Source organism: Canis aureus, chromosome 27 (assembly GCF_053574225.1).
Source record: "Canis aureus isolate CA01 chromosome 27, VMU_Caureus_v.1.0, whole genome shotgun sequence".
NCBI classification, from domain to species: domain Eukaryota; kingdom Metazoa; phylum Chordata; class Mammalia; order Carnivora; family Canidae; genus Canis; species Canis aureus.
In genome coordinates, this window is record NC_135637.1 from 9,755,393 (window position 1) to 9,775,801 (window position 20,409).

Here is a 20,409-nt window from a genome sequence, read left to right on the forward strand (position 1 = left end):
GGCCGCACTTTCTACAAGCGCTTTAGGGCAGGTCCCGGCGGGGGAGGTGGGAGGGGGTTTAAATTGTACCGTCTTCCTGCGTCGATTGGCTGCGCTGGGAGGACACCCGCGCTGCCATTGGGAGGCCCCAAACTCCGCCCTCTCGCCGCGCTGAAGCTCCGCCCCGGGAGGTGTAGTCACGCGGCTGGAGGCCCGGGCTCAGAGTGGATCGGATCTGGGACTTCCGGTTCTTCTCGGGTCTGACCGGAACCCGACCTCTGACCCCTTGACCTCCCGTTAGGACCTGCAAACCTTAGTTCTCCCAGCAGTTTGGCGTCTCCAGTACCTTCACTCCTCCAGCAGTTTCATTCATTCATTCCCAAGTTTGAAAGGTTTCCGGAGTCAATTCTTAACAGTATCCAAAACTAGCTGGCACAGCTACCGACTAAATGGATCAGAGGATGAACCTCCCAGAACCTTAGAAATCCTAGCCCACGTTATCTACCCATTTTACAGATGGAGGAGAGGTGACCAGAGGGACCAGGTAACTTACTGCTGCCCACGATCACCCAGCAGTTTAATTGCAGGGCATTGATCAGTCGCGTGACTCCAATACTAGATGGCTACCAGGGAAACAACCTTGCCCTGTGCCCCAAGGCGAGGGGAGGAGGGGGTTAGGGGGCTCCATCAGTAAAGTCCCCAGAGAAAAACGTAGGTCCTGGAGAGTCTTTGCTTTGAACACAGGTAAGGTGTCCAGTTACAGCTCCTATGTGTCCCTCCTACAGATGTAGGCAGAGGTCACTCGTCCACTGTCTCTCTTTGGCCCCCCAGAACGTTTTGGCAACCTCGCCATTGCCCAAGGACCCTACCATTGCACGAAAATAAAAATGAAGTGAAGGTAAATAAGGTGATGTATGTGAAAGCCCTGGGAAAAGTAGAGAGTGACACTATTTTTTTAAAGATTTGTTGAGGGTGTGGGGAGTGAAGAATCTCAAGCAGAATCCTGCTGAGTGGGGAGCTTGACACAGGGTCCACCTCACAACCAATCCTGAGATCATGACCTGAGCAGAAAAAAGAGGGGGATGCCAACCTATTGAGCCACCCGGGTGCTCCAAGAGTGACACATTTGTCACTAACTCACTTGTATGGTTTTGGTATATCATTTCAGCTCTCAGAACTTCAATTTCCCCAGCTGTCAAATGAGAGAATAGGGCTGTGCTCTTCAATGTTCCTTCCAGCTTTCACAAAGATATACAAGTTTTTGTTTTCTCTAAAATGCATTTATTCTATACTTAGTAAATTGTATGCTTGGCACCATTTGGTACCCCAAAGATACAGTGATGATAAGACACAGATCCTTCCTCATATTTTTTAGAAGAAACAAAAAACCCCACTTTTTAAAATATTTTATTTATTTATTCATGAGAGACAGAGAGAGAGAGACAGAGAGACAGAGAGGCAGAGACACAGGCAGAGGGAGAAGCAGGCTCCATGCAGGGAGCCTGATGTGGGACTCGATCCCCGGTCTCCATGATCTCCAGGATCATGCCCTGGACTGAAGGCGGCGCTAAACTGCTGAGCCACCCGGGCTGCCCCCAAAAACCCTACTTTTAAAAAAGATAATCTTAGGAGTGCCTGGCTGGCTTGGTTGGTAGGGTATGCAGCTCTTGATTTCAGGATTGTGAGTTCGAGCCCCATGTTAAGTGTGGAGATTACTTACAATCTTTAAAAAAAAATAATAATCTTTTTTTTTTTTTTTTAAAAAAGATTTTATTTCTTTGAGAGAGCATGGGGGCATGGCAGAGGGAGAGGGAGAAGCAGGCTCCTCACTGAGTAGGGAGCTGGAAGTGGGGCTCAATCCCAGGACCCTGGGATCATGACCTAAGCAGATGCTTAACCAACCAAGCCAGCCAGGTGCCCCCCCACCAAAAGATAATCTTAAATAGTGATTAATGCTATGAGTAAAATGAAAATGAACCTGAGTGGGGAGAGGGTTGCTTCTATAGATTTGATGAAGTCAGAGAAATTCTCTTTGGTTGGTGGCTTTAAGTTAAATTCTAAATAAATAGGACTGAAGGGAAAAGATACTTCTAGGTAGAGAGAATAGCATGTGTGAATGTATGGAGGCAGGAATGAGCTTCGTGTGCTTGGGAAGAAAGACACCTGATGTCACTGGAAATGAGCACATGGTGGGGAGAATGGAGGAATGAAACAGGAGACAGGGAGGTGCCAGATCACTTAGGTCCTTGACGGCTATGCTGGCCTCTCAGCTCCAAATCCAGATTTCTGCATTCTGTTCTGCAATACTGGGGCTGCAAACCATATTGCTCCTTTGTCAGTGTTAGGTTTTGTCACCAGGAGAGGATCCGGGGTATCTGGAAGGCAGGAGGAGGGAGAAGGAACTTGCTCACTCCTGTGTGCCTGCAATACTCATCATGGTTACCTAAGCAAGGACACGCTGCTTCACACACAGGCAACTGGTTCAGTCTCCAGGTTCTTACAGGCTCCCCCTCTGATCCTTCTAGCCCTAATCTCTCTGACTTGTTCTCCATCAAGCTGAGCTAAGTTACCTGCAGTTTAGTTACCTTAGTGTTCCCACCACCTATTTAATGAAGTTCCTATTTTAAATTCTGTTTTTCTGGACCCAGACCAACATGAAAATCATAGTAAGGGCTCAGATGTTTATTCCAAGTCTAATGGGAAATCACTGAATGGTTTTAAGCCAAGGATAGATTGGTGAATCTCAACAATTATTCACTGCAAATAGTTACATAAATTACAATAATCTATTTTGAAGCTTGGAATCTCGGAATAATGTGACATGTTTCCGGAATGTTTGCTTAATGATCCCCACTTTGCTGAGATGGTTACATCATGTGGGTGAAATCATACCAGTACTAAGATTACTTTTCTTACTTTAGTGTTATTTTTGCATTTGTATTTGTTCCAGGCTTTTGCTATTGTCAAATATTTCATGTTAGCATCAGTTCTTGTAAGTTTTTATCAGATGGGATATGTGTATCCTAAAGTTCCATAGCTGGTGGCCACTATGATCTACTCCATCCCATTCTTCTGTGAATATGTGTAATGTATAAGCATACACGTGTATTTTTCTACTATATATATATTAATATGTATATAAAAATTTATATGTAAGTATGGATGGATACACATATATAAATATATAAAACTTCCCCCTATGTAGACACATACACTAATTTATAATATTACATATAATATATATTTTTTATTTTTTTATTTTTATTTTTTATATTTTAATTTTTTTAAAAGAATTTATTTATTCATGGGAGACACAGAGCGAGAGAGAGAGAGAGAGGCAGAGACACAGACAGAGGGAGAAGCCGGCTCCATGCATGGAGCCTGACGTGGGACTCGATCCCGGGTCCCCAGGATCACAACCTGGGCCGAAGGTGGCACTAAACCACTGAGCCACCCGGGCTGCCCTACATATAATACACGTAATATATTTAGAACTCAAGTAAGTGACAGTAAAACAATACTCTATACCTCATAGGCTTATTGTTAGGATTAAATGAGAGAATGAATATAAAGCATATGGGGATGTAGGAGTTGGAAATGGTAGCCATTTAGCAGTGACTTAAAATAAAGTTATAAAATTGCATCTTAGTGAATTGCTATAATGTGGGTTATTAACACTTTCTTCTCTATCTCCATTCTTTTCTTGGTGTCCTCAGAGGGAAGGCAAAACTTATCTATTAAGTAGCATTTCAAGAGAGGATTCTGTGGTCAGACTCCTGTTATTGAGCATGGAGAGAATACACAAAAATGATGTCTATTGCACAAAATTTGGTATCAGATGATATAGAGCCAATAGCTCTTTTGCTTGAGTCCTTTTTCTCATCTGTTAATGGGTATGTATTCTTTCCATCCCACATCTTTTTCTTTTTCTTTCTTTCTTTTTTTTTTTTTTTTTATTTATTTTTTTATCCCCTCCCCCTCTTTCTTTCTTTTTTTTTTAAAGTAGGCTCCACAGCCAGTGTTGGAGCCCAGCCTGGGTCTTGAACTCATGACACTGAGATGAAGCCCTGAGCCAAGATCAAAAGTCAGATGCTTGGGGAACCCTGGGTGGCGCAGCGGTTTGGCGCCTGCCTTTGGCCGAGGGCACAATCCTGGAGACCCAGGATCGAGTCCCACGTCGGGCTCCCGGTGTATGGAACCTGCTTCTCCCTCTGCCTATGTCTCTGCCTCTCTCTCTCTCTGTGTGTGACTATCATAAAAAAAAAAAAAAAACAGAAACAAAAAAAGTCAGATGCTTAACTGCTTAACCAAATGAGCCAGCCAGGTGTTCCTCACATATATATATATATTTTTTAAGATTTTTATTTATTCATTAGAGACACACAGAGAGAGAGAGAGAGAGACAGAGACACTGGCAGAGACACAGGCAGAGGCAGAAGCAGGCTCCATGCAGAAGCCCGATGCGGGACTCGATCCCGGGACCCCAGGATCACGCCCTGGGCCGAAGGCAGGCGCTAAACCACTGAGCCACCCAGGGATTACCCCTCACATATCTTTTTAAGAAAAGGTATTATAAACTAGTTCTTCCATTGATTGGGGATTAATTCTTCAAAAATTATCATTTTATTGAAAAAGCAAATGGAGAACATATATCTTGATAGGTAAGGGTGTTTGAAAAGTCAGCTTAAAGATGGTTAAAGAGGGATCCCTGGGTGGTGCAGTGGTTTAGCGCCTGCCTTTGGCCCAGGGCGCGATCATGGAGACCCGGGATCGAATCCCACGTCAGGCTCCCGGTGCATGGAGCCTGCTTCTCCCTCTGCCTGTGTCTCTGCCTCTCTCTCTCTCTGTGACTATCATAAATAAATAAAAATTTTAAAAAATTAAAAAAAAAAAGATGGTTAAAGAGCACAGATCAAACTGTTCAATTTACCATGTGCTTTGTTAATCTTTTTTTTTTTTTTTTGCTTGGGCTTTTATTTTGGTTTCTTGGTTAGAACTTTAATTTAATTTGTGGGTTTGAAGGGGTGAATACACATCATTTTCTTTCTGAGAGATATACATAATAGATTAGTTTGCTAGGGCTGCTATAATAGAGCACCATAAACTGAGTTGCTTAAACAATAAAAACATATTGCCTCACAGTTCTAGAGGCTAGAAGTACAAAACCCAAAGTATTGGCAAGGCTGGCTCCTATGGAGAGCTGTGAGGAAGAGTCTGTTCTGTGACTCTCCCCTAGTTTCTGGTGGTATGCTGACAAACTTAGGCATGCCTTGGTTTCTAGCAGGATTACCCTGACCTCTGCCTTCATCTTCACACAGCATTCTCCCTGTTCCCATGTGTCTCCAAATTTCCCTTTCATAAGGACACAGTCATGTTGGATGAAGGGTCACACTAGTGACTTCACTTGAACTTGATTTGATCTGTAAAGATCCTGTCTCCAAGGTCACATTCTGAGGTCCTGGGGTTAGAACTCTGATCTATGGATTCGTGGAGGGCACAATTAAGTCCATGACAATAGTGTGTCTGTGTTTAATAATTTAGATATCTTAAAAAGATGCTTTTAAGGGAAATTTATAAAAATGAATAGCAGAGCATCCATTGTAAAAACATAAAAAAGTAAAAAAAAAAAAAAAAAAAACCCATAAAAAAGTACTGTGGCACCTGGGTGGCTCAGTCAATTAAGCATCTGCCTTTGGCTAAGGTCATGATCTGGGGTCCTGGGATCAAGCCCTGCCCAGTGGAGATCCTGCTTCTCTGTCTCCCTCTCCCTCTGCCCCTACCTCCCACTCCTGCATACTCTCACTTTCTGATAAATAACATCTTAAAAAAATATTAAGTTAATACACACATAGGGTGAAAACTTTAAACAAACAGAATCTCTTCTCCTTCTTAATCTCGCTCCCCGTTCCAGCACTAGTTTATGCATATGCTACTAGAATGCCTTAGAGAAGGTAGAGACGGGTTACAGCAATGACCCAAACAAATAATGACAATACACACTTTTTATGTACAAAGAGTTGTCAGAACATTCTGAAAATCTGTATTTTTTTTAAAGATTTACTTATTTATTTATGATAGACATAGAGAGAGAGAGAGAGAGAGAGAGGCAGAGACACACAGGAGGAGGGAGAAGCAGGCTCCATGCTGGGAGCCTGACGTGGGACTCGATCCCAGGACTCCAGGATTGCGCCCTGGGCCAAAGGCAGCCGCTAAACCGCTGAGCCACCCAGGGATCCCCTGAAAATCTGTATTAAGAAACAGGTAACGGGATGCCTGAATGGCTCAGTGGTTGAGTGCCTCCCTTCGGCCCAGGGCGTGATCCTGGAGTTCCAGGATCTAGTCCTACATTGGGCTCCCTGCATGGAGCCTGCTTCTCCCTCTGCTTGCGTCTCTGCCTCTCTGTATCTCTCATGAATAAATAAATAAAATCTTAAAAAAAAAAAACATATAACAATTCCCGTATACCTGATATGTTTAGAGGCAAGAAACTCAACTCTTGTTACTTGGGCCGAGGGGCTGCACCCAAAGTCTTTGCCTTCATCTGTCTGCCATTCTTCCATTCTGTTCTTCCCTTTCCTAAAGAGATCCTCTATGTGGACTAAAATGTCCATACTCTCTTGGGATAGTGTGAGTCCATAGCAGTCTATTCTCTAAGAAGTTTGGTAATTAAGGCCAGTGAAAAATTGTAAAAATTAGCTTAAATATATGTTTCAAGTTTTCAGGTTTTTTTTTTAAGATTTTATTTATTTATTCATAGACACAGAGAGAGAGGCAGAGACACAGGCAGAGGGAGAAGCAGGCTCCATGCAGGGAGCCCAATGTGGGACTAGATCTCGGGTCTCCAGGATCATACCCCAGGCTGCAGGCGGCGCCAAACCACTGTGCCACCGGGGCTGCCCAAGTTTTCAGTTTTTAATTGGTATCTGTATTGGTCAAGATTGTTTTGGATTGCAAATTTAAAAAACCCAGCTCTTGGGGATCCTTGGGTGGCTCAGTGGTTTAGCACCTGCCTTTGGCCCAGGGCGCGATCCTGGAGTCCCGGGGTCGAGTCCCATGTTGGGCTCCCGGCATGGAGCCTGCTTCTCTCTCCTCCTGTGTCTCTGCCTCTCTCTCTCTCTCTCTCTCTCTCTCTCTCTCTCGAGCCTGCTTCTCTCTCCTCCTGTGTCTCTGCCTCTCTCTCTCTCTCTCTGTCTATCATAAATAAATAAAAATCTTAAAAAAAAAAGGATATCTCTTTAAAAAATAAAAAAACCCAGCTCAACCTGGCTCAAGGAAATGAAGTCTGTTTTCGCTCGTAACAGAAAAGTTCAAGGGTAGGAGTAACTTCAGGCTTGACGGGATCCAGGAGGTTGAAGAAAGTCATCTGGATTTAGTCTGTCCCTCCCTATATGCTTCTTTGCCCTACCATTGTCTAGATTGGCCTCACAGACTGGTCTCTCATTCCACATGCCTCTGCCCTCACTTCGCAGTGCTATCTTAGCAACACCAGTGGCAAGATACTGTCTTTTTCCTACTACTTTCAGTTGATGTCTTACGTTTTATAATGTTTTGTTTTGTTTTAAAGTAAGCTATATGCCCAACATGGAGCTTGAATTCATGATCTCAAGATCCAGAGTTGTATGCTCTACCAACTAAACCAGCCAGGTACCTCTTTTTCCTACTACTTAAAATATAAAGTTCTGAAACTGAAACTCATTGGCTTGGCACTAAATCTATCAATGTGGCCTGGATGTGCATCCAGCATTCCAATTTGCCAGACCTGAATTATATGCTCAACTCTGGAGTAATGTGTATGGGAGATGATTAGTGCTTTCCAAACCACATAGACTTTGAGAGACAAAGAGAGATAAAATTAAGGTGTCACTATCTGAAAAAAGAAAGATGGCTTTGGGGTAGCAAAAAACAACGTGTTCCAGAGCACAGAAGATTTTTAGGATAGTGATACTATAATGATAGACACATGTTATTATGCATTTGTCCAAACTCATATGATATATACCACCAAGAATGAACTTTAAGGTAAACTATGGACTTTGAGTGATAATGATACATCAAGGTGGATCTAGCACAATTATAACAAATATACCATTCCAGTAGGGGACATTGATAACTGGGGAAGCTTGCATGTGTGGGAATTAGGGGTACATGGGAAGTCTCCGTACCTTCCCCTCAAATTTGTTGTGAATATACAACTGCTTAAAAAAAAAATTCCTTAAGGATGCCTGGTGGCTCAGTTGGTTAAGCATCTGCTTTTGGCTCAGGTCATGATCCTAGGGTCCTGGGATTGAGCCCCAAATGGGGCCTGCGCAGTAGGGAGCCTCTCCCTCTGACTCCCACTACCCTGCTTGTGCTCTCTCTATATCTTTGTCAAATAAATAAATAAAATCTAAAAAAAAAAAAAAAAAAGTCTTTAAAAAGGAAAAAAAAACCATCAAAAACCTCTGTCCACCATGATGTCTGCCATTGTGAGAAAGCCTATAGTTGCTTTAGTTATATTCTGGTATTCTGGTGCTATCTGCTGCATTAAATATTGCTGACCACACAGTCCTTGAAACTCTACTTCCTTGGCTTCCATGGCATAATCTGTCCCTCCTTCTGCTTTGATCTCTCTTTCATGAGGCTCATTGAGTGCTCACCTCTTAGATATACAACTTTCTGCCTTTGGCCCCCTGCTTTTCTCTCTAGTTTTGCCCTTGCGCATGTTTTAATCTCCATCTGGATCCTCAAGCTGTAGAAACCTAACTGCTTACTAGATATCTCCACTTGGATGTCTCATTGGCCCCTTAAAAGTTCCTCATGATGGGGATCCCTGGGTGGCTCAGCGGTTTAGAGCCTGCCTTCGGGCCAGGGCATGATCCTGGAGTCCCGGGATCGAGTCCCACATCAGGCTCCCTGTATGGAGCCTGCTTCTCCCTCTGCCTGTGTCTCTGCCTCTCTCTCTCTCTGTGTCTCTTGTGAATAAACAAATAAAATCTTAAAAAAAAAAAACAAATAAAAAATTCCTCATGATAGGGCAGCCCGGGTGGCTCAGCGGTTTAGCACAGCCTTCAGCCCAGGGCGTGATCCTGGAGACCTGGGATCGAGTCCCACATCAGGTTCCCTGCATGGAGCCTGCTTCTCCCTCTGCCTGTGTCTCTGCCTCTCTCTCTTTCTGTGTCTCATGGATAAATATATAAAATCTTAAAAAAAAAATTCCTCGTGATAGCCTTACTTTCATGGCCTCCTATGAACACCTCCCACCATTCATACTTTTTTTTTTTCCTTAAGGCGACTCCATGCTCAGTGTGGAGCCCAATGCAGGACTCGAACTTATGACCCTGATATCAAGACCTGAGCTGAGATTAAGAGTCAGGCACTCAGAAGTAGACCCTGAACTTTATGGTCAACTAATATTCGATAAAGGAGGAAAGACTATCCACTGGAAGAAAGACAGTCTCTTCAATAAATGGTGCTGGGAAAATTGGACATCCACATGCAGAAGAATGAAACTAGACCACTCTCTTTTACCATACACAAAGATAAACTCAAAATGGATGAAAGATCTAAATGTGAGACAAGATTCCATCAAAATCCTAGAGGAGGGATCCCTGGGTGGCGCAGCGGTTTGGCGCCTGCCTTGTTAATTTTCCCCATTCTCACTGGTGGGATCTCATTGTGGTTTTGATTTGTATTTCCCTGATGGCAAGTGATGCAGAGCATTTCTCGCCCAGGGCGCGATCCTGGAGACCCGGGATCGAATCCCATGTCGGGCTCCCGGTACATGGAGCCTGCTTCTCTCTCTGCCTATGTCTCTGCCTCTCTCTCTCTGTGTGTGACTATTATAAAAAAAAAAAAAAAAAAAAAAAATCCTAGAGGATACCACAGGCAACACCCTTTTTGAACTCAGCCACAGTAACTTCTTGCAAGATACATCCACGAAGGCAAAAGAAACAAAAGCAAAAATGAACTATTGGGACTTCATCAAGATAAGCTTTTGCACAGCAAAGGATACAGTCAACAAAACTAAAAGACAACCTACAGAATGGGAGAAGATATTTGCAAATGACGTATCAGATAAAGGGCTAGTATCCAAGATCTATAAAGAACTTATTAAACTCAACACCAAAGAAACAAACAATCCAATCATGAAATGGGCAAAAGACATAAAGAGAAATCTCACAGAGGAAGACATAGACATGGCCAACATGCACATGAGAAAATGCTCTGCATCACTTGCCATCAGGGAACTACAAATCAAAACCACAATGAGGGATCCCTGGGTGGTGCAGCGGTTTGGCGCCTGCCTTTGGCCCAGGGCACAATCCTGGAAACCCGGGATCGAATCCCACGTCGGGCTCCTGGTGCATGGAGCCTGCTTCTCCCTCTGCCTGTCTCTCTGCCTCTCTCTCTCTGTGTGACTATCATAAATAAATAAAAATTAAAAAAAAAAAAAAACACAATGAGATCCCACCAGTGAGAATGGGGAAAATTAACAAGGCAGGAAACCACAAATGTTGGAGAGGATGCGGAGAAAAGGGAACCCTCTTACACTGTTGGTGGGAATGTGAACTGGTGCAGCCACTCTGGAAAACTGTGTGAAGGTTCCTCAAAAAGTTAAAAATAGACCTGGCCTACTACCCAGCAATTGCACTGTTGGGGATTTACCCCAAAGATACAGATGCAATGAAATGCCGGGACACCTGCACCCCGATGTTTATAGCAGCAATGGCCACAATAGCCAAACTGTGGAAGGAGCCTCGGTGTCCATCAAAAGATGACTGGATAAAGAAGATGTGGTTTATGTATACAATGGAATATTACTCAGCCATTGGAAACGACAAATACCCACCATTTGCTTCAACGTGGAGGGAACTGTAGGGTATTATGCTGAGTGAAGTAAGTCAATCGGAGAAGGATAAACATTGTATGTTCTCATTCATTTGGGGAATATAAATAATAGTGAAAGGGAATATAAGGGAAGGGAGAAGAAATGTGTGGGAAATATCAGAAAGGGAGACAGAACATAAAGACTCCTAACTCTGGGAAACGAACTAGGGGTGGTGGAAGGGGAGGAGGGCAGGGGTTGGGGGTGATGGGTGACAGGCACTGAGGGGGGCACTTGATGGGATGAGCACTGGGTGTTATTCTGTATGTTGGCAAATGGAACACCAATAAAAAAATAAATTTATTATTAAAAAAAAAAAAAGAGTCAGGCACTTAGGGGATCCCTGGGTGGTGCAGCGGTTTGGCGCCTGCCTTTGGCCCAGGGCGCGATCCTGGAGACCCGGGATCGAATCCCACGTCGGGCTCCCGGTGCATGGAGCCTGCTTCTCCCTCTGCCTGTGTCTCTGCCTCTCTCTCTCTCTCTGTGTGACTATCATAAAAAAAAAAAAAAAAAAAAGTCAGGCACTTAAGCAACTGAGCTACTCAGGCGCCCCTGCTCTTTTTTTACTTTCACTTGAAGTTTATTTATTTATTTACTTACTTACTTATTTATTAAGATTTTATTTATTTTAAAAAATTTTAAAAAATATTTTATTTATTTATTTAAAGATTTTTTTAATTTATTCATCGGAGACACACACAGAGAGAGAGACAGAGACACAGGCAGAGGGAGAAACAGGCTCCATGCAGGGAGCCTGATGTGGGACTCGATCTCAGGTCTCCAGGATCAGGCCCTGGACCGAAGGTGGTGCTAAACTGCTGAGCCACCCAGGCTGCCCAAGATTTTATTTATTCATGAGAGACACAGACAATGGCAGAGACACAGGCAGAGGGAGAAGCAGGCTCCCTGTTCAGCAGGGAGTTGATCCCAGAATCCGAGGATGCAGGACTCAATCCCAAGATCCCGTAATCACTACCTGGGCCAAAGGGAGACACTCAACCACTGAGCCACCCAGGTGCCCGAAGATCATTTTATTTTTAAATAATCTCTACACCCAACATGGGCATTGAACTCACACCAGCGTCAAGAGTTGTATGCTCTACCAACTGAGCCAGGCAGGTGCCCCCCTCCATTCATACTCTTGTGTTGTCTTTCCTTGAGTCTTGTGTGGCCTCCTTAATTGATAGAATGCGGTGGAAACATCACTGTGTCAGTTGCAAGGCTAAAATTCAAGAGTCTAGAAGCTTCTGCTTTTGTGTTCTTGGGAGCCCAGAGCCACCATGTAAGAACTATAAGGCAACTAGAGAGACTACATGCAAACAGAGCAATAACAGCTGTCTAAGAATCCTAGCTGAGCCCACCTAGTTATAGTTACACAAGTGACTATTAGCAAGCCCAGCAGAACTGTCCAGCTAAGCTCAGCCCAGCTTGAAGAATCATAAGAAGTAATAAAATGGTTGTTTCATTAAGTTGTTAGGTTTAGGGGTTCTTTATTACGTAAAAATAGATACGCAAAACTTTCCATATTACTGTCTTCCTCTCCACATCTGTTTGTCTTCCTGAGGTCACAGTTTCAGCTATGGCATTGTTATCTACCTAGGTACAAAAGTGAGAAACTGAGGCTTCATTCTAGACTCTTCTCTCCTTATAAACCCTATCCAACCAGTCACTGTGTGTTATTGGCTTTACCTCCTAGTATTTCTTGAACCTGGTCTTCTTCTATTGTTCAACAATTTTACTCCATTTCAGTTTCTGTTCTTCTGTCTACTCCTCATACCTGCAGTCCAGTTCTTAGGATCCATCTGGTACGTTGCTTCCTGAGTGATTCTTCTAGAATGCACATCCAACCACAGCAGTTATCTGCACAGCAGGCTTCCGAGTTTCCTGTAGTCTACAAAATAAAGTCCAAACTCAGTTACAAAAGGCTCTTTGAGAATGGCCTTCATCTATTTTTATAATCCTACTGATAATTCCTTGTTACTCGTTATGTCAATCAAAGTTCACACAGGAGGCAGAAACTATACTAGGTTCTGAACAGAGATAAATTAATGTAAGGGGGCACCTGGGTGATTCAGTGGGTTAAGTGTCTGACTCTTGATTTCAGCTCAGGTCATAAATCTCATGGTTATCAGATTGAGCCCCATGTTGGGCTCTGTGCTCAGTGGGTAGTCTGCTTGAGATTCTCTCTCCTCTGCTCCTCCCCCTGCACCTAGTTCTTATTCTCCCTCTTTCAAAATAAATAAAATCTTTAAAAAAAAATGTTAACTAAATCTAAACTGCTTAACTAGATAACTTGAAAGGGTGAAAAGAGAACTTTACGGCATCACAGAGGTAGCAACTGCAGGAAGCAGCTCTTACCACTCAAGCTAAGGGGAAGAGGTAAGGGGTTGGTGTCACTAGGAAATGTAAAAGGCCCCATGTTGCCAAGACCTAAACTTCAAGAAGGGGGCTGTACTCAGCTGGTGCTAGTGTCTCTGACCTTACAGAATGACCTTGGGGAGGCTCCCAGTGGTCCTCCTGTCTGAGAGGAGGGTTTAAAGGGCTAGTTCTGCAGGTGTGGGGAAAAGTGAGCAGAGTTGCTGCTATGGGGAGGAAATGCAGCTGCCAGGGTGAAGAAGCGCTGTTGGAATGATGTTCACAGTGTTGTCCTCTCCCTCCAGCACTCCCTAGTGCAGAAACAAACACTGAAACAGCTGGCAAAACAGAATGTAGTTTTGCAAATTGGAAGCTTGAGTTTGGAGCCAAGAGACAGTATCTTAACCACCACTGCCCTTGCCCCATTACTGTCCCTTCTTGCTTTGCTTCCACCTGTTTCAGGACATTTACTGTTTCCCTTCTTGAAAGGCAGTTTCCCTTCTTGAAAGGCAGTTCCCTCTTCTCTATGCCTACATGATACCTATTTTCCAAATCTCTGCTCAGTTATCACTTCCTCGAGGAAACCTTCCTTGACTTCCCTGATGAGGTCAAACTCGTCTGTAATAGGCTCTTAGCTTCTTTGTAGCAATGTCACAGTTACAAGCTTACATTTTTTTTTAAGATTTTATTTACAAAAAAAAAAAAAAGATTTTATTTACTTGAGAGAGAGAGAACAAGAGCAGGGGAAGGGGCAGGAGGAGAGGGAGAAGCAGACTCCCCACTGAGCAGGAAGCCTGATGCGGGACTCAGTCCCAGGACCCTGGGATTACAACCTGAGCTGAAGGCAGATGCTTAACTGACTGAGCTACCCAGGTGTCCCTACAAGTTTACACTTTGGGTGCACCTGGGTGGCCAAGTGGTTGAGCATCTGCCTTTGGCTCAGGTTATGATCCTGGGCTCCTGGGATTGAGTCTCACATCAGGCTCCCCACAGGGAGCCTGCTTCTCCCTCTACCTACGTCTCTGCTTCTCTGTCTCTCATGAATAAATAAATAAAATCTTAAAAAAAAAGTTGTTTACATTTCATGTAAATTTTGGATTGACACCCCTAGACTGTAAGGACATTATGGGCCAGGGACAATCCCTGTCTCTCCCTTCATTTGGTTTTCTTAAATTTGTGCCCCTAACCTCTAACATAGTACCTGGTGCATAGCAAGGACTCAATAAATACTTATTGAATGGAGGGAGAAGTGCAGCTATCACAGCCACTGGGAAGTCAATACCATGTGTTAAAAGGGATTTGTTTTGAATCATCTGCTTCCAATAGCATCTCTGTTCTGAGTGTATTCAGTAAGCCTTCCTCCTGCTTCTGATACTCTATAGAGCTTGATTCCCATCCCCTGATAACAACTGCTACTCATGTTGTCATTCTGAGATGCTCTATGTGTACACACCAGCAAAATATAGTACTATACATTCTCACAGACAGAAGTACTTCATTCTCTTGAACAACTGTTTCACTGTAGGGAAGTATCATAGTTTAGATGACCAGTCCTTTCCTCAAAGGCATTTAGGCTGTTTCTCATGGTCTGAGTCTACAAATAATGCTGCAGGGAATAACCTTGTGCATGACATGTGTGTGCATATCTGCGGTTATATTGCAAGTATCACCTGAAACACCACCTTTTACTTGGGTCCCAGATAAGAAGATTATGCAGAGATCGCAGCAAGGATCTGGCTTGGATACTCAAGGTACCTCTAAGGATGGGAGTTTGCAGGTCAGGCCTCCACTGTTAGAATCTAGTACTTATGTAGTCCTAGTGTGCAGCAAGAGTTTGAGGGCCCCTTGGAAACAGAACTGTATCAACCAAGCTTGGAAGACACTGAAGCATTAACTACAATGTTTTAGGTGTTTGTTTGTTTGTTTGTTTGTTTTTGCTGCATCCTTCCTCAGTTAGCATGACAGATCCGTAATAGCTTATTTGCTGTCATCTACACTAGACCATAAACTAGTCTAGTGGCTTATGCCGAACAAGACAGATAAGGGCCTTGTTCTTTTGGAACTAGTTTTTATCATTTTAACCTTTACCAGTTGTTGTTGTTGTTTTTTTTTGTGCATAAGGAGAAATGAGATAATGGAAGTAAACTGATTAGTCTGCTATGTAAAATGTTCACCTATAGGAATATACACATGTAATATATACTTACACATACAAACGCTGAGTTCGAGTTGAATGATTTGTAATCATCTTGCCATGACTTTTATTTTCTTTCTTCTTCCCTCTGCCTCTACTTTCTTCTGAAAAGTTCACACTTTAACCTCCAAATGTTTGGAGACTTGGATTTCTCTCAGCACAAGGCCAGTGGGACACGCCGCCAGTAGGGGGCAAGAATCACCCAGGCGTCCCTATTACCTAAGCAACGGAGTCAAACAGCATTCAGAATGACTTTACAAAAGGGTTACCAAAAAGTTAATTTGCTTATTCTGTTAGGTCATTTAATAATAACAATATAAAGGAAGAGGAGGTAGAGAAGAAATTAGGGAGGCGAGAGATGGTAGGGACAGACCTATCTGGAGCAATCATTAATTGAGAGTAATAGTTGGTTCAGAAAAAAACAAGTAGGGCTGACCCCGTCACATCCTTAGGGTATGATAACAGCAGTGTACCAGCCTGGGAGCTCCGAGTTCTACTGCGGTTTCTTTTCTTTTTTTAAGATTTTATTTACTTATTCATGAGAAACACAGAGAGGAGAGAGAGAGGCAGAGGGAGAAGCAGGCTCCATGCAGGGAACCCGAGGTGGGACTCTATCCCGGGTCTCCAGGATCAGGCCCCGGGCCGAAGGCGGCGCTAAACCGCTGAGCCACCCGGGCTGCCCTATACTGCGGTTTCATGCTGAATAAAGTGCTTTGAGCGAGACTAACAAGCAGTGAATCCGCGAATATTTTTCTTTCTACGGCTGACTGGGTAATGAAGAGCTTTCCAAAGTGACAGAGACGCCACTAGGTAACTTCCTGGACCGAAGCCACACACACCAAAAACATTTTGAAAATAGCTCCGGGCCCCTCCTAGCCCGACTTTGAAAGCAGGTGTGGGACGCATGCGCCCGGGCCACAAGCTGACCTCCTCGTGGCAAGGCAGAGCACAGACCTTCCTCCCGACAGCCCGCGGGGCAGAAAGGGAGGTGGAACGGAATTCTCGCGAGGTCTTTCGAGCGCCGGCGGAAGCAGTAGACACGTGATTCTTCTAGGCGGCCTTCGCCTTCCCCCCTCCCCCTTCTCGGAAACCCGGCCCCCTCACCCCTCGCCCACCCCGGAGCCGCGGTAATGGACCGTTTGGGTTCCGGAATTCTCTTGGATCCAACCACTGGTACCGGGTCGGCTGGAGCCGGCGGAGCCCGTGCTTGGCAGCGAAGGCAGGGGGTGGTCAAGATGGGGGGGGGAAATCATCTTCCTTCACCTAGGTGGGAGGCGGGGCGGAGGGGGGCGCTGAGGAGCGGAGGGAGGGGGGAGGAAGTCACGTGGGGCGCGCGGCGCGCGCTGCGTGCGCGCGGCGCTTCAGCCGTCGCCCCACCCCCTCCCCTCCGGCGGGGCGGGGGGGCTGGGGGGAGGGGCGTCAAGATGGCGGCGGGGAGGTAGGCAGAGCCGGACGCCGCTGCTGCCGCCGCCACCGCCGCCTCCGCTCCAGTCGCCTCTAGTTCTTCAAGCTCTCGCCACCCGGGAGGAGCTGTTTCGGCGTCGGACCCCGCAGGGAAAGTAAGTCCTTCCCTCAGCCCTGTTCTGCTTCCACACTCCTCCTCCCGGACAGCCAGCCTCCCACTCCCACTCTCCTCAGGGGGCCGTATGGGGCCGGGTTGGGGGGGGCGCAGCCACCTCACCCCGGCTCGGGGCCTCCCTCGCCCCTCACCGCCCCCTCAGCTGCGCGCCCCAGGGCACTCGGGGGCAAGGTCCCGGCGGCGGCCCCGCCGCGCTCGCTTCCTCCGCCCGTCAGCGCCGGGCCCTGAGGTCGCTGCGCGTGGGGGCTCTGGGACCCTGGGGGCCCCCCGGTGTCCCGGGCCGGAGGCGCTCAGTGTGGACGGGGAGGCAGGGTCTGCGGACGCCGGCTCCGGCTCCACTTGGGTCGCCCCCCCTTGCCTTCCCTGCTCCGCTCGGGGATGGCGACGTCCCGGACCCGCAGGAAAGTGAGCTCCGCAATCCTTCAGAAGTCTTCCTGCTCGAGGGTTGCTCCCGGTTTGGGGCGAATGCGGGGGGAGATAGGGGCGCCCTAAATCTGGACCCCACACCTGCAGTTTTCTGGTTACCTCGCCCACAGGGCGTCGAGGCGGTACGTGGGACACGTGGGGGCCACCTTCAAGCCTCACCGGGTGATTAGGTTCATTTCGCCTCAAGGTCCCTCCTCTCCCGGACCCTAAGCATCTGTGTGGAGAAAGGCGATGGGGGATTTGGTTACTTTAAGAGTGTTTAGCGTAACGAGCATCTAAAGTTCCCCAAACCAGTGTATGCTGGTGGTTTCCCAGAAGTGGTTTGGGATCGGTTTAACCGCTGAGGAGATTTGGATGTTCCTGAACCCTTGTGATTGTTTCTTTCCTGACCCTGGCATCCAGCTCCTCCCCTTTCCACCCTGGCTTTGTGCTGCTGTTTGGTTAATGTTTGCGGACCACTAACTTGATCCTCGCACAGAGAAGCCCTTTTTATGTGCGGGCTTCGTTTACTGTAGGAAGCTTTTGTTTCGGGGAGTTGCTGGTTGAGAAACGTAGGGTAAGAACGGGCAAGAAAATTGAGTCAAATAAAGCAACGTTTTTATCCATTGAATTGCGCACCCAATTGTAACCGCACCCGGAAGTTTGTACTAAACACGTGTTGCTGAGGGAAGGTTAAAAACTGGGTCACCTTTGACCTTTGAAAGTTGATTATTAGCGGTTTATGTTGAGTTAAATGTTTTGTTTAATGCAGACAACCACAATAAGAGATAGAATAGGGCTTCTACAGAGTCGGGCAGGAGGGTCCAGAAAGCTGTCAAACCCCGAGTTGCTGCTCTAGAGGAAATAGACTTATTAACACCTGACTGAGATACAAACCAGTCAACAGTGTGTAAAGGAATCCATTTTTTCCCCGGGTTATTTACTTCAGTCAAGAAGTGATTTTTTCCTTAGCTGTTGGGAAAGCCGTTATCATTGGCCAAAAGATAATTTGTATAGAATTTCTAGTATAAAATGCAGAATTTGCTATTGTTGCCTTGCGTGGGACAGTTATTTTGCAAGAGAAATTTTCATGTTTAAAAGAGTTGTATCCAAAATTTAGCTTCCCAGAAATTTTTTTTTAATTTTTTTCCCTTCGGCTTCTACATTTTTATCTCACAATCTAATTTAATTCCATACAATTGTCTATAGGATTTTAAGTAAATTTTACTTCAGCTGCTGGGTAAGTATCAAAAAGGAAGGCTTACTTGCTGGCTTACAGTCCATTCATTCATTAAATGCTTTTAACTTAGGCAGTTTTATTTAAAGGTTTTGCTGAAATTTCCATAGTGCTTAAAAATGAGCAGTATAAAGATTCTTTACATGCTTTTAAAAAAATGATTCATTTCAAAGACTATAGCTACTGATATATTTTGATGTTTCTTAGTTTCTAAATTGAGCTTTGATTTGAGACATGCCTCTGGTGAAGGTCGTAAACACTCAGATCTGAGGTCTGGTCTTATCAAGTAACCTGATTTCATGAGTCTCTTGGTTCCCATGCTTTGCCTGCCTCAAGTTGATGTAAAGATACTTTGTGAGAGTAATTACTTTCACATTATATAGCTAATTAGTAAAATGATGTGTAATTCTAAAGATTTTACAATTGTCTTTTTTTTTTTTTTAATGCTGACAGTTCCACTTCAGTGTGGTTGAACTTAAATATTAAGGACAATTGGGATACTACTGAAATTTTCTGTAGATGAAAAGGATAGGCTCTTGAAGAACAGGGACTTCAATTTTATAGATAAAGTACAGTACAAAACCCATCAAATTAACTTGCTTATTAAATCTTGGGAGGTGGTATAGGCACAGAGCAATGATTTTAAAACCTTTTTATGGGATGCCTGGGTGGCTCAGTGGTCAAAGCGTCTGCCTTCAGCTCAGGGCATGATCCTGAAGTCTTGGGATCAAGTCCCACTCAGGCTCCCTGCGAGGAGCCTACTTCTCTCTCTGCCTGTGTCTCTGCCTCTCTTTCTGTATGTGTCTCTCATGAATAAATAAATTAATCTTTAAAAAATTTTTAAAACCTGTTTATTGTATCCCTTGGTAAGACATGTTTTACATTGTGACCTACATATCCACACATAGAACTGAAAAACTCATCATGAAATAACAATCATCTCCACATGCTCTTTGCTAGTTTTCTCTTCTGTACTGAAATAGTTAAGAATTCTGGTTATGATACACTGAATTGACTTGACAGCTCACTGTGGTGTGACCACCGGTTTAAAAAATATGGTATAGGGTTAAGAATACAGAATTTTGAGATGTGGAGGTCAGAGCTCCTGAGTTTCTGATTCTGTTCCACAATTGCTTTGTTGTTAACTTGTTACAATTCATCTCTCTAAGCCTCAGTTTTTCATCTGGGACAAAGGAATAACATGTAGTATTTACTCGGAAGTTATCTTGAGGGTTAAAAGAGGAAAAAATCTAAACCTATAGTAAATCTCAAGATGACTAGTGATCTGAATTTGGTGGTGGTAACCAAGAAAGTTGTTTAACAACACTCCCCCCTTCTTTCATGTACTTTTTTTGCAAAGCATGCTTGAAACTCTTGTCATCTGCACATTCCTTTGGGAATCCATTCTTACAAGTTTTGCAGTGAGAATGGAGAGGGGCATGTTTTACTGAGCAATTGCTCCTTTGAAAAATAGCTGTTAAAAATTAGATTATACCCTTCTAGGTAATGAAAATCCTTGTTAGTGAACTTTTTTATACTACCTGATGTTCTCAAGGAACCAGTGCTCAGTAGACACTAAATAAACACCTTGTTAATGAACTATATTAGCTAAATTCTGAGATGATCATTATCCTTCAACTTACTAAACTAAATGTCAGTTATCACCTTTGGGTTGCATTAAAGCAAAGTTGAATCAGAGTTAAAAGACATACTTAGTACTGTTAAAAGTGCTAAGTATCTTAGCATGATACTTGGTAAATGATATGTTTGCACATATAAAGAGAACTACCAGTTTC

At 44.4% G+C, this 20,409-nt stretch overlaps 1 protein-coding gene and 2 long non-coding RNA genes across 12 annotated transcripts in view; 2 read left to right on the plus strand and 1 right to left on the minus strand.

The window, feature by feature from the left end:
* Positions 1-197: 197 nt before the first annotated feature.
* LOC144299762 (uncharacterized) lies at positions 198-10,418 on the plus strand. Its single transcript, XR_013366454.1, has 2 exons — positions 198-523; positions 9,247-10,418. It is a non-coding gene; the product is annotated as an uncharacterized LOC144299762 (long non-coding RNA).
* A 1,441-nt stretch (positions 10,419-11,859) lies between these two features.
* Positions 11,860-16,673, minus strand: LOC144299761 (uncharacterized). 8 transcript variants are annotated; one of them, XR_013366453.1, is made up of 4 exons: positions 16,529-16,673; positions 15,406-15,611; positions 12,533-12,734; positions 11,860-12,439 (listed from the first exon to the last, which is right to left on the minus strand). It is a non-coding gene; the product is annotated as an uncharacterized LOC144299761 (long non-coding RNA). The 8 variants fall into 8 exon arrangements; XR_013366446.1 differs by having other exon boundaries at positions 11,860-12,734; XR_013366447.1 differs by having other exon boundaries at positions 11,860-12,734; positions 16,508-16,673.
* A 114-nt stretch (positions 16,674-16,787) lies between these two features.
* The window catches only part of SBNO1 (strawberry notch homolog 1), a 62,051-nt gene continuing 58,429 nt past the window's right edge, over positions 16,788-20,409 (plus strand). For all 3 annotated transcript variants that reach the window (XM_077875344.1, XM_077875346.1, XM_077875345.1), the window contains exon 1: positions 16,788-16,951. The gene's annotated coding sequence lies outside the window, so the exon portion shown is untranslated. The remainder of the gene's footprint in view (positions 16,952-20,409) is intronic.